Source organism: Aedes albopictus, chromosome 3 (assembly GCF_035046485.1).
Source record: "Aedes albopictus strain Foshan chromosome 3, AalbF5, whole genome shotgun sequence".
NCBI classification, from domain to species: domain Eukaryota; kingdom Metazoa; phylum Arthropoda; class Insecta; order Diptera; family Culicidae; genus Aedes; species Aedes albopictus.
In genome coordinates, this window is record NC_085138.1 from 276,878,870 (window position 1) to 276,893,076 (window position 14,207).

A 14,207-nucleotide genomic window follows, 5' to 3' on the forward strand; every position below is an offset into this window, starting at 1 on the left:
TCTCAAAGTGCAATTTTAGCAGCTCATGCATATTTGATCAATAACGGCGCCGGCCAAGTCCTTATAGTCAGCTGGGAAGGGAAAGGAATGTTAGAGTGTACTGGTTGTTGCTACTAGAGACCGAGAGCACTCTGCGTCCCCACAACCCGCACGGACTGGGGTATTTTTAGACGGAAAGGATGGAAGATCTGGGAGTCACCGTTGGGTCGGTGATGCGATCCATGGATAGGGGATATTTATAGTGTTCATGATAGATTGTGTGGTGAATAAGGTGAATAAGGTCAAGCGGCACAGCACGCTTTGGTTGCATAACTTATAGGCGTTATATATACACTGTGAGTAGAAGTTGGAAGGGAGGGAAACGACTTTTTTCAATTCGTTTCTGGTTCTAGCGATGGAACATATGAATATACATGAGTTGTATATGCAGAGAAGAGAGAGCGAGAGAAAGTGGATAGAAAGATACAAAGTAGGATGAAATGGACGGGCCAGGGATTGAACCCATGACCTTCTGCATACGAATCAGAAGCGGTAGCCACTAGACCACCAAGCCCCACAATTAGTTAAAGTGTTTCGCCAAGAAGAAGTGGTGGTCATTACAAACCCTGAATCACAGAACAAAGCCGAGAACGACAGATCATATCTAGGGATATTTTAAACACATTTTAAACATGTGTGTGGCTTCCCAGTTCCCAGGTCACGTACCCTACTCCACAGCTTTTTTTGTCTAGCTCTTGTGATCCGTCCCACAATCCATTTTTCACATTTAGCAACTAAAACTCACAATCATGCAACGTATGGGCATAGCTTCTAATGAAAATGCTCTTCTTATGAACAATCACCGCATAAAAACGCCATTAGCGCCCCTGCGCTACAATCCTTCAACGCTGATGCGACAGGCTTCGTATCCAGCTGACATTTATCTCTCACCAAAATGACATTATTACCATTTTATAAGAATATTTGTTGGCATCGTTTCTGTGCGATGTACGGGTCGTGTGTTGCGACATGAATTCACCATAATACGTCAGAGTGGAGGCGCCACAGTCGGAAATCAAAACCTCAGCACGGCACACGACGTGACATTCGTGTAGCGTGGTATTCCAATGGAAATGACGAAAAGCTGCTTGCAAGAATGATAAACCATTGCATATCATTTTTCCCATAGGCACCCGCGTCGCAGAAGCCTATCTCATCTCGCCGACGACGTACGGTGGCGGTATGGGTTGTCTTCAAAGATTTATCGTATTTATCTGATTCTGCTAACTCTTTCACTGACTTGGAGGCGGAAGACACATTCAGGTCAGAGGACATCAAAATGCGCTGTGGGCCTAATGGTACGACCTACAATTCCAAGGATCACGACCCGATTCTCATCGGAAGAAAGTTCGCAACATTTGGAGTGGCTGTCAGTTATAATTACTTGTTTTGACGGATTAAAATGGAACGAACATATACATCCTCAACAACAGCTCACGGGCAGCCTATCTGCTCGGTATTCGTTCGGTGGTGCCACCGTGTTTGAAGTGTACCGTCATGGTGTCAGACAAGTGTAAAGGAATGGCACATGACACTTTAGTAAGGCCTGGTGTGGTAATATGCTATTCCTAGTCGGTAAGGAAATTTGTTCGAACATGTTTCGAAAGCAATATTGTGGTTTTGAGAACATCTCATCATAGTTTATGTTGGATGTACGGATGTTGTATTTCTTTTTCTTAATGACCATCTTGAAAAATATGCAACAAAGAAGGTCGAAGCAGCGGCGTCATGGTCGTGATTTTTTCCGCAGTCAAGTTCGCAGATTGTGAACAATCCCCGGTACCCACTTTACGTAATTTATGTTTAGTCCCTTGCTGTCAGAGCTGTCAGATCGGTGTAACACGCTAAATATAATTTACACAAAAGGCAATTTACACGGAAAAAAATACACGGTAATGAATATTTATTGGGTACCGGACTGGACACCGAAAATTTAATGGTTTTCTTTGGTACATCGAGGTCTTGAAATTAGTCTATGGTCGAAGCATCCTTTAACCCGTTTGACCCCAGGTAAAAAATAAAAGTTCAATAAATCGTCAACAGCCCATTTCTCAACAGAATTTAACCAAATTTTGACACAAACTCGCACAACACTATAGTTTTGGAAATATGCGGGATCAACATTTTCTTGGACTTCTGGAAGGAGTAAGTCCGGTGGGTTACTGGGTCAAGTCAGGCAAAAAAAAAAGCCAAGTACGATTTGCACCCCCATAACTTTCTTCTTAACGAAGTTGCCTAATGATAGTTGATGTTGCTATAGGTTTGAATTTGAGATTTTCCGATATCTTTTTTTTGGGTTCTTGAGATATTCAACATTTCTGAACCATCCAAGTCTATATTTGCGTTTGTTGTTTTCAAATGAAATTAAACACGAGATATTATTCCCTTAGTGACCCCATAGGTTATCGGACACATTTGTAGAACATGTGTTGTCCTTGTAGTGTTGTTAATATTTCCGGAATATCTCGATGGATTGTCCGAATCCGTCCTTACAAAACATGAACACTCGAAATAATCACCAAGGTTTATTTTCAATGATTTTTATCGCTCTTATTTGCACCAATACTTGAACATCTGTATAATGTTTGTGATATCAACGAACTGTAGAAATTTTGGACGATCTGATTGAAGTCATGCCTTGACTACAGAGAACCATGTAGATGGACTACAATTAGACCTAGTTGCATGCGGAAAACAACTATTAGTTCCAGAAACCAATACTACATCGAACAGGAGTAAGTAAAAGCCTCGACTAGATTCTTGGGTACCCGGGATGGCCTGGCTGAAGTCAGGCCTTGAGCTCATTGAGCTATACATGAAATGAAATCACACGTTTTACCTGTGTGGAATCTCTGTAGACTTCATAAACTCATATTCCACCATGTGTCAATAAAAAGGTCTCGCACAACTATTTCTAGGAAAATTTAATGACCGAAACGAAGTCATGCCTTGACTTGAAAGAACCACACACGGACAACAATAAGAGGTTTTTGCACGCGAAAAACAATGGTTAGCTCCAGATACCAATACTACATCAAACATGAATAAGTAAAAGCCCAGACTAGATTCCTGAGTACCCGGGATGGCCTGGCTGAAGTCAGGCTTTGAGTTCATTGAGCTGTAGATCAACTGTAATCAAGGCCTGACTTCAAGCAAGATATCCCGAGTACTCAGGGGTCTAGTCGAGGATTTCACATACTCCAGTTCGATGTAATATTGGCTTATGGAGCCAACCGTTGTTTTCTGAGTGCAAAAAATTCTTGTTGTCCATCTCCGGTTCTCTGATGTCAAGACATGACTTCGCTTAGCCCATCAAATTTTTTTAGGAATAGTTGTGAGAGAACTTTTCCCTGACATATGATGGAATATGAGATAATGAGATCAATAGATATTCTACTCAGGCAAAACATGTGATAACAGTTCATCCTATATTCATCGTATATTCCTCTTGTTTGATGTAGTATTGGTTTCTGGAGCTAACCATTGTTGTCCGTCTATGGTTCTCTCAAGTCAAGGCATGACTTCACTTAGGTTATCAAATTTTCATAGGAATAGTTGTGCAAGACCTTTTTATTGACACATGATAGAATACGAGTTTATGTAGTGCACAGAGGTTCCACATAGGTAAAACATGTGATTACAGTTTATCTACAGCTCAATGAAGTCAAGCCCTGACCGCAGCCAGGCCATCCCGGGTACTCAAGAATCTAGTCGAGGCTTTTACTTACTCCTGTTCGATATAGTATTGGTTTATGGAGCTAATCGTTGTTTTCCGCAAGCAAATATTTAGGTCTAATTGTAGTCCATCTACGGTTCTTTGTAGTCAAGGCATGACTTCAATCAGATCGTCCAAAATTTTTACAGTTCGTTGATATAACAAACATTATACAGATGTTCAAGGTGTATATAAAAGCGATAAAAATCATTGAAAATTGAAATCATTGGTGATTATTTCGAGTGTTCATGTTTTCTAAGGACGAATTCGGACAATCCATCGAGATATTCAGGAAGTATTACAGTACTACAAGGACAACACATGTTCTACAGATGTCTCCGATAACCTATGGAGTCACTAAGGGAATAACATCTCGGAATGTGCAAACTCCCATTGAAATACTTCGGTAAGAAGAAAGTTATGGGGGTGCAAATCGTACTTGGCCTTATTTTTGCCCGACTTGACCCAGTGATCCACCGGCCTTACTCCGTCTAGAAATTGTTGATCCCGTATATTTCCAAAACTATGGTGTTGTGTGAGTTTGTGTTCAAAATTTGGTAAAATTCTGCTGAGAAATGGGCTGTTGGCGATTTATTGAACTTTTTTTTTTACCTGGGGTCAAACGGGCTAAATATTGAAGACATCTTCGGAATAACAGAATAGGGCATTTTTTCCTTAAATTTTAATATTTATTCATTCAATAACCTGTCGACTATTGTCAATAATGTTTCAAAAATTACGATGCAATTGCTTTGGAAAGACTACAGCTCAGTCAAGTTAGTCTATGTTGAACATGCCTTATCTACACGACCAAAATTCAGAGGGTTCAGGGACGTCGTAAGGAATTGTACCTTAGCACCAAATGAAAAATGCTTTTTTCCAACAAGTTATTTCATTCCGAAGCAATGAATGCTAGAAATTAGATTTGTTTTTTTCAAGAATTTCTAAGAGTTTTGAGTGATATCAGCGCTCCGATGCCGCCACAAAATGTGTAAATCCGCATTGCATCGTAATTCACCATAGGCGCAGAATCAACCGTCATCATCCTCACCATGACAACAAGCCACTTCTCCTCCGAATCGAGACAGCTACGTGACGAAGAGCTGCGAAAAGGATACTGACCATATTTTCTACCATTCCACATGCGCTCGGCATGGCATAACCCATCGGAGAAGTGGCACGAATATTCGCATAACGAAATCTCTGGTGCAAATCGCTGCCTCACGCTTTGATAGAAGTCGTCAGCATCCGGCTGCTGGCTAGAGGCCCCAAATAATGGGAATGGGTTTCAATCCGGACATCTTCGGGATCTCAAATCTATAGAGAAGAGCAGTAGTGCGCACGGCTATTAAAGTTTTATTGGTCGATATTATTCTGATATGGTCCCAATTCCCAAATTAGAAAATATGTCGAACATGAAATGTTTGAGAGATCATATGTGCATGTGATTTGATGTTTGAATCATTCCGGGGTGATGTGTTCCTTCAGATGTTCAATCAGATGTAATTAGTAAACGACTGGAAAACACTTTCAACTGTCTTAATCTAGAATAAACTTAAACGCCTGCTTGTAAATCACAATTAAAGTCAACATATCGTTTCGGAGTGAACTAAATTCAAATGATAATTAACGCATAGCTGAAACTATTTATCTGCAAATAATTCAATTTGATTTCCTCAATTTCCTGGTTACAGGCAATGAATATGTTTACAAGATGCAATCACCGTTCATTTTCGCCCAGAAAGCAATCAATCTATCGAAACATGCTCATTTGCCGTCACGACAAGCTATCAGGCCCTGGAGACTTCTGCATTAATTGGACTAATTTCAATTTAAATAGCACACGACGGCATGTGAACGCCTGCTCAAGTGCATTCACCAGTCGGTAGGCGATTGTACGCTCTTGGGGCATGACCAACTAATTTTCTTTACTAAGGTATGTAGCAGCTGGTGCAGGTACAATCTTATGTACATTACCATTGCACAGCCTCAATGCATCAATCTGAGCATAATTGATTCACCCTTCAGCATGTTGAAAGTTTCCCATAGCATTTGAAAGCAACCGGAGATAAAATGAGGAACACAATTGGGTATTTACTTAGGTATGTCAACGTTTTGATTTTTGATTTTGATTTACCCGCCAACGCCGGAATTGTGCTACATTTTACATTTTTTTAAGCATCTCACAACAAATGAAGTAAGTTGAAGGATAGTATCTGTTTGATTTTTTTGTTAGTACATAATTAACGGGTTATCTAATGAAAGTAATTTTTTTGGTTTTATATCCTTCAATAGTCGCGTTGTTGTGTTCTGTACGACATGAGCATGAGCATAGATGACCGCACAATTCAAGTTGCTTCTTCGCGATTAACCAGGGCAATGTTGCACAACGAACCAATGAATAGGCTTGGGACTAGCTTACCATTCTCAATTTGCACAGTTCGACAGCATCCAATTTCAGTAATGTGAATAACGGCGTTGGTCATCGTTCATCATTGCAGTCATAGAGGAATGTTAGAAAAACAAAATTAATGTTGTTATAGAGACCGAGAATCGCTGCATCTCCACGTTTGTTTCAGGAAAGAATTTTCGTTAGTAGGGTAGGTTATTTTATTAGTCTAGGAGGCACCTATGGTTGGTGATGTGATCTGACAATCGATCAATAAACACTATGTTTCGCGCACAATCGAAACATGTTTACTATAATAAATCCGGTCGCGCGTCTCCAGCAGAAGCTTTTAGCCCATTTCACGCAGGAATCAACTGAACGCGACAAAGAACAAACTAATAATCCAAGCCATATTCATTCACATTAAGAAACAACACAATACTAAACACTCAACACCCGCGCATCTATTGTTTCTGTTTTCACGCGAAACAATGGCGAACGCGATCAATTCTAGGCGAACATTTGTAAACGGCTTATCTGTTTTGCGTAAAACTAACATGTTTTTGCAAGCCCGTGCACAAGGGGGGGGGGGATGTTGGGTGGTAACCCCCCATCCTTACCGACGCTTCTTACACTAGGCGCCCCTCCGACTTTTGCCGAAATTTGAAAAAAAAAAAACCCATTGCGCCACTTCTGTGCACGGGCCTGTGTTTTTGTCTCGGTAAGGCTTATCTGCATCCACCCCTGATCAGAAAGAGTGTTCTTCAAGCTATCTGTTAAGGGTGTTGATGTGCGTGGGTGGATGCAGATGGGCCCTGCAAAGACAGAAACATGTTTGTTTACAAAAAGCAGATAGGCCTTTTTCAAATGTTCGTCTAGAATTATGCTGCGATACTCACCCCATGCAGGTGCAATGCATGCACAGCAAGGACCAACACAATACTTCTTCAATAGTCGTGCTGTAATGTTTTGTACAACACTGGAAAAAGGCTCGCATAATATACACAGTATCAGCGTTTTTATTTTTCACTGAAATATTTGATATATTCATTAAGTTCCTACTTAATGCAAAAAAAAATGTTCCAAATTTCTCAAAAACACCAGTAGCAACAAACCTTAAGCAAACGAATATCTTAATGAATGTTTACTGCACATTTTTTGACAAGCTTTGCCAGGTGAATGATAGAATGAGCTAAAAAAAATTAAATGTGTTCAGAATCGCTAAGACATTGTGTGTCAGTTCTTACCTTGCGTAAAAAAAATAAAAAAAAAATAAATTTGTTGTTTGTTTTCAGAAAAAATGTAGTCGAAATGGCTTTATTGATTTTTCCGTAATTTTGATTAAGGTATTTCTTAGATAACTTGTTGGGAAAATGAATAAGTTATTAAAAAAACATCTTTGTACAAATGGAAATACGAAGAATAAAGTAAAATGTAAGAAGTCGATTGTTCTTCAAAATTTCATAACGATGGAAAGAAAATGCAAATCTGTGGAGCAATATATGCTGCATTCTGGAAAAATGGTAGAAATTATTAGAATAGTACAAAATGTATTTATAGTTTCTGAAACAGTTTATAAATCGTGACCAAGCAATATCTCACTAACAAGTATTTCTTCCTACGGCCTTTGGTGGCGGCGCACAGTGGTCCAGATTTGAAAATACCAGGCAAACATTGCCCGATCTTAGAAGTCTACTAGCTTTAGCCTGAATGAATGTATTATAACAAGTATTGTGTTGTTCTTTGCTGTGCATGCATCGCTCCTGTAAGGGATGAGTATCTCAGCATAATCGATCGCGTTCGCTATTGTCTCGAGTGAAAATCAAAACAATAGATGCGCGGGTGTTTAGTGTTCAGTATTGTGATGTTCTTTGTTGTACATGCGAGTGTCGAGAAATAGTGTCGCACGATTGTATCGTTTTAGCGATAGGTCGACGGATGCTCGAATGAATGATTGATGATGGGTGAACAAGCTCTTGTTTTTCTTTGAAAGATGCAGTAAATTTATCTGTTAGTTTAAAATCATCCTTCAGATATTTACTCAACAACAACTGCAAAGTTCGTCACTTCAATGTCGGCCAAATTTTTCAATTAAATTTGTGTTTAAAAAAAATCTCCTACATTTTTGTACAGTTCGGCACCTTACGGTGCTGGCCACACTGATTTGATCCATAGTTATGCGTCAGTATTTTGCCTAAGTTTGTGCGGTCCGTCACTGTCAGTGTCGGCACAATATTTTGTTTCAATATACCGATTTCATGGCAAGTAGCATCACTTACCAAAGTGTATCCCTGATCTATGTAACTATCAATCCCTCCCTACTAACAAAACTCCTTCCCGTGACAACTGTGGAGGGTCCAGTAGTACATACAACCTCTAGTAGCAACAGTTGTCGAACTAACATTTCTTCCCTTCCCCGGTAGACCGTAAGGACGTGGCCGGCGCCGTTATTGACCCAAAAAGGTTTGAGCTCTCGAAAAGTGTACATTGAAGATGGTGGCAAATCCCAAGCCCCAACCAATTGGATCTCTGTGCAATTTCGCTAGCTCAGGTCAATCACGGAGTAGCAACTACGAAGTGTACGGTCACCAATGCACATGCTCATGCTCATGCTCATGAATGTATTGGAACATGATTAAGTGCTTAACTTCATATTAATGGCATTTTCATTACTTGTTGATTCGAACAAAACCCGAGTAAAATAATAAAGATCAATCATAAAATAGTCGATCTCCAACTTTTCGTCGTCCTCTTTGTTTCTTGGAAACGAACGACGCCGGGCCAAGCAAACGCCAACAGGGAAAAGCTTTTATTTGCGGTGTAGCTCAATTGGTAAGAGTGCTGGATTGGCAATCTAGAGGTTCGTTGTTTGATTCCTGATGTAATTATACTTTTTATTCAAATCTAGTTTTTGTGTTGCTGGGGCAAAATTAACTTCGTTCCTCGTAACATGGGTAGATCACCTTATAATGGTGCGTTACGGCATAAGATCTACCATAACAATTTTTGATCTTGTAATTTTTTAGCTTTGTTAATTTAAATGCAGGAAAATTCCAAGATCACAATTTGGTCTACTTTTTTTATATTATGTTTGTCAAGCGGGCAACCCTGCAGTCGGGACAACGGAAGAGTCAAGATCGCCATATCATTCGGTGACGGGTCGCCGTTGTTCGCGTCGTTTTTTTTCGAGCCGAGTGTCATAATGTCGCGGGCGGGGATGTTTTTTTTTAGAAAAATTGTTTTTTTTTTTCGGATTGCCAACTTTTTTTTACTCGTTTTACGCGATCTTGTTTTATTTAGTTTTTGTTTAAAATAAATTGAGATGTTTTTTGTTGTTGTTTAACGCGATTTTTTGTTTTTTTTTCTTTTCTTTTGTTTTGTTATTCCTCGAGCCGTCATTTTTTTTCCTCGCGTTTTAAACATTTATTGCAAAGTTCCGATGACCCTGGAGGGATCGGTTCTGTTTGGGCTTCTCACTGAGCAGAAACATAATTATTACAACAATAAATAGAAAAAAATCTCTTTAGATTGCCGGCTTTCAAAAGTTAAAATTGTAACCAAGCAAACAACCATTGCCGTGGGTCCATCGCCAGCTTTTCAGGCGAATCCTTGACCTACATAAAACATCTCCCAACCACCCACTCCGTAGTACTTATGGGAGTGTCACTGAGTCGGAGGCCTCTTAAATAAGTGCTACAGCAACATTTCCTTCCCCTATCCCAAGTTACGGTAAAGATGGGCGTGGCTGGGAGTAATGGCATTTGTGCTCTTGGTATTCTTGCATAAGATTGGAGCGAAGTTAACTCCCCAGCCTTGTTCCGAAAAGCAATCCAAGCAAGATTAGTAAAAGGTACATGAATGTTGTTAGTATCCAATCTACGAAGTATACCGTAACTACACTAACACTAACACTAACGCTGGGGCAACATTAACTTCGTTGGCTAGGCGCACTTGGTCGAAGAGCGAAACAAAACGAATGCAAATTTTGTTTTCTTCACGAAGCAAGCCCTTCATAACGGTTTGCTGACTAAACTGAGTCTTACGATGTGGAACAACCAACGACGACTGCCTAGTTTTCGTTCTCGTCGTCGACTTTTCCGATCGAACGGCGACGATTTTCAGCCCTGGCTATCACATTTCATCTCCAGGACTAAACATAATTGCGTTTATATAGTATAAAAGAATATGTCAAAAATAGATGCAGACATTTTCCTTCCATAAAAGCACTGCCGGTCAGTGGGCGATGGGTTGTATATACACATACATACATAAACACATATACAACAAAAATTTAACAATAGTTTTATTGAAAAATTGATCGCTTACTATACCACTTGCAGTTTAATAACGTTGCTTTAAGGAACATTCCTTAGAGCAAAAAAATGTTTCTTGTGGAGGTCTCTACATACTTTTCTTAGGTGTCAAACTAACCTTCCTTTCCTCTCCTTCAGCTGTTGCAAGGACGTGGTTAGCTTGTCTTAAAGTCAGTGATTAGCCCCAAATCTCTGTACTTTGGCAATTTACATAACATTAGTCTGGCATCAGTCTGGCACTGTACCACACACGATATTGTACGACTTGCTTAATGCTAAAGCTAATGCTAATGAGCATTTCCAGCTCAATGCACACATTGCGTAGACACGACCTTTTCAACTCAAATGGAAATTTGCTCATGTCCAATGGGTGAGCCAATATGTTTGGATGGTCAATATGTTTGGGATAGGCAACCTTTTTTCTCTCATAAAAAAGTTCAAAACGCCGTTACTTTTCATAGAGTGCATCAAAAATTCTCAAATTTTGACTGTTTGTTAACCTACTATATGTACATCATTGGTGCAATTTCGAGCTCGATTGGTTAATCTTTCGTGAAGCTATTATAGTTCTTGGTAAACACTTTTTTAGACCACTTATATTTGAACTGTCATATCTCGGAAACCAGTGAACAGAATTGAATGAACTTTTGAACGTTTATCAACAATACATTTTTACAATTTAGTTGTCTAAAAAATTATGTTTAACCAAAACGGTTCTAACTTCGCAAAAGATTAACCAATCGAGCTCAAATTCGTACCAATGATGCACATATAATAGGTGAATAGTCAAAATTTGAGAATTTTTGATACACTCTATGAAAAGTTACAGCATGTTGAACTTTTTTGTGAGAGAAAAAATGTTGCCTATCCCAAACATTTTGTCATTTTTACCACGAGTAAAATACTACGCATCACTTGATTTACTAAAATACGTTGCCACCTATTCAGGAGATGCGAAATACATGCTTGTTGCAAGTTACCACATCTGTGGGGTAACTTGCAACACATGACATGAAGCTAAGTTAGCTACCATTAAACGGCACTAACATTCTAGTACTTGGACATATTATGAGTTTTTGATGTAATACATGAAAAATGAATTGAAAAGATGTACAGTAGGCCTGTCCACCTTTTCAAAAATGTTCTCTGATTCTTAAGTCCACCCCCATATTTTGATTGGCATCCTAAAAGAAGTAACTGGTCAAAATTTCAGCCAAATCCATCAAATCAATTTTGTGCTTTTCGACTATTTTTGAACTTCAAAAACTCATAACTACACTAAAACATGTCAAAACTTAATTCTTTCGGCAGAAATTGAAATCTTTACTTGTTTGCTTCTTCTTCTCCGAACAACGTGTGCCAATAAAATTGAAGGAAACATGTGTAATTATCACATTTGTGATCAGAAAAACCTTAAAAAGTTGATTTTTTGATAGATTTGGTTCTGGAACACCCTAATATACGTAATAAGTTTGATATTTTAAAACAGCATCATATTCTCTCATGTTTTTTGGTTATTTGCTTCTTTGACACCAATGCTGTAGGAGTTGAGCAAAAAATATTAAAATTCGGGAGAGCCAAATGTTGCCTAAAAGCCAAACTCATGCATCCGACACATCAAATCGCGGTATCTTGATTTGGCAAAAAAAAAAAGTTTCCGGCCATATTTGGGACAACCGGTAGTGTTGTAACATCACAATATCAGATCATTCGTATTTACAGAGTGTTACACTGCTACATTTGATCCTTGTTTAAGTTGACAAATGTCGAATGAGCGGGGTACGAATTAAAAAGTGTTGCATTAAAGAGTGATGCATACGCGGTGTTTGACAGTAGGTACATCAAATAAGGCAATCCATGACGGCATATCGCGATGGGGGTGACAGCTGAAATTGTAAACACAGTGTACGTGCAACTTACCAAATTTTCGTCGAGTGTTCTCAGTGCTTAACAAATTCCTTTGTGATCAACTGTCACCCCGATCGACGAATGTCAAAAATACATGGTAAACAAAGAAAATCAGCTGATCGCATCTGTCTCATGGATTGCCTTAGACCAAGCCCACTCGTGGGCTTCATACTACACACGCAACAGCACGTCGTTAACGATTTTTAATTTCGTTATCCACCCATTTTCGCACCGGTCGTTCATTTCCATGTAAGTGTAATAATGATCGGTCGCCTTTGCGCACCGGTGGTCTCTATTCTATCCGTACCATCGGTTTTTTGCACTTCTGTAAATCATCGCAATATTTTGTGTATTTCTATGATGTTATTGCAAATCTTATTCAGTATAATAACCTGTGTTCATATTTTGAAAGAAGGGGTTTTGGATAAGACTGAAAACAGTTAGTAAAAATTGAACTCAAATAAATAATTCCCTTGGAGATTTGTACCAGTTTTGGTGCGTTTAAAGATAGTATTTTCTCAATAATGTATGATTGTATTTAATCTAGGAATTCAAGCAATCTTTTTTCAAATGTTGTGTTTGTTGCTTACTGTATGACTCGTAGGTTAGATTTTTATCTTAAATAATATCCATCTCTTCGATATCCATGTTGCCTTTCTCGCAAGAAATTTATCTGAATTTGAGATTTTGAGCATCTTTTTAATAATTAGGTTTATTGAATAATTACATCCCTTGCATTTCCAAAACATTTATAACGTAATTGTCTCCTTTACAACTTCGCGTAGGTCAAGATTTTTGAATCCTGGTCATAGTAGAAGCTGTCTTCTAACAGTCTGCGATAAGTTTGCGCTACCTTTTTGCCTTTCTCGTACACCAAGGTGTACCGAAAGGCTATATGTTCACTCCCAAAATGAAATTTTGATAGAACCCCCGGAGGGCCAAGTCTTATATACCAATCGATTCAGTTCGACGAGTTGAGATGATGTCTGTGTGTGTGTATGTGTGTGTGTATGTATGTATGTGTGTGTGTGTGCGTGTGTATGTGTGTATGTGTACAAAAATGTCACCTCACTTTTGGATAGTAAATATCATCCGATTTCAACGCTTTAGGTTTTAATCGACGCGGAATATTGTCCCATTGTTTCCTATTGAAAATAGTTTGAATCGGTCCAGCCGTTCCGGAGTTATGGACATTTAGGTGTTCCGGACCGGTACCCCAGGAAGGGACCAGATATGAAATTGCAACAAACCCATGCATGCGACCCATCAAACCACGGCATTTTCGTGCATCTGGTGAACGGTAAGCAGGAAAATAGTCGCAGACTATATCTGAACCGGTAGTGTTCCGGAACTGGTTTCGGGTGTCCCGCCGGAAGTGGCCAAATATAAAAGTGTACCAAACCCATGCATGCGACACATCAAAACGCAGCTTTTTGTATAACCTGATGAACGGTAGACAGGAAAATAGTCTAAGGCCATATCTAAACCGTTAGCATACTGGAACCGGTTCCGGGTGTCCCGCTGGAAGTGGCCAAATATAAAAGTGAAACAAACCCATGTATGCGACACATCAAATCGCAGCTTTTTCTATAACCTGATGAACGGTAAATAGGAAAATAGTCGTGCACTATATCTGACCAGTAGTGTTACGGAACCGGTTTCGGATCATATCTGAACTGGTAGCATCCCGGAACCGGTTCCTGATGTCCCGCCGGAAGTGGCCTAATTCATACATGCGACACATCAAATCGTAGCCTTTCCGATAACTAGTACGATCAGCAAGAAAATAAGCTAAGCCCACATTAGAAACTACGGATAGTGTTCCGGAATCGGTTCGAGGTGT